We start from the raw sequence: 1,188 nt of genomic DNA on the forward strand, positions 1-1,188 counted from the left end.
GAGTACGAGATAACAAATACTGGTGGTGATTGTTCATGGTTCACCATTATTTATATTTAATATCTAGAATTAGTAGTACCAGAGTACGAGATAACAAATACTGGTGGTGATTGTTCATGGTTCATCATTATTTATATCTAATATCTAGAACTTGTAGTACCAGAGTACGAGATAACAAATACTGATGGTGATTGTTCATGGTTCACCATTATTTATATTTAATATCTAGAACTTGTAGTACCAGAGTACGAGGTAACAAATACTGGTGGTGATTGTTCATGGTTCACCATTATTTATATTTAATATCTAGAACTTGTATAACCAGAGTTCGAGATAACAAATACTGGTGGTGATTGTTCATGGTTCACCATTATTTATATTTAATATCTAGAACTTGTAGTACCAGAGTACGAGATAACAAATACTGGTGGTGATTGTTCATGGTTCACCATTATTTATATCTAATATCTAGAACTTGTAGTACCAGAGTACGAGATAACAAATACTGGTGGTGATTGTTCATGGTTCACCATTATTTATATTTAATATCTAGAACTTGTAGTACCAGAGTACGAGATAACAAATACTGGTGATGATTGTTCATGGTTCACCATTATTTATATTTAATATCTAGAACTTGTAGTACCAGAGTACGAGGTAACAAATACTGGTGGTGATTGTTCATGGTTCACCATTATTTATATTTAATATCTAGAACTTGTAGTACCAGAGTACGAGATAACAAATACTGGCGGTGATTGTTCATAGTTCACCATTATTTATATTTAATATCTAGAACGTGTAGTACCAGAGTACGAAATAACAAATACTGGTGGTGATTGTTCATAGTTCACCATTATTTATATTTAATATCTAGAACTTGTAGTACCAGAGTACGAGATAACAAATACTGGTGGTGATTGTTCATAGTTCACCATTATTTATATTTAATATCTAGAACTTGTAGTACCAGAGTACGAGATAACAAATACTGATGGTGATTGTTCATGGTTCACCATTATTTATATTTAATATCTAGAACTTGTAGTACCAGAGTACGAGATAACAAATACTGATGGTGATTGTTCATGGTTCACCATTATTTATATTTAATATCTAGAACTTGTAGTACCAGAGTACGAGATAACAAATACTGGTGGTGATTGTTCATAGTTCACCATTATTTAT

The sequence above is a fragment of the Lottia gigantea genome (genome assembly GCF_000327385.1).
Source record: "Lottia gigantea unplaced genomic scaffold LOTGIsca_722, whole genome shotgun sequence".
NCBI classification, from domain to species: domain Eukaryota; kingdom Metazoa; phylum Mollusca; class Gastropoda; family Lottiidae; genus Lottia; species Lottia gigantea.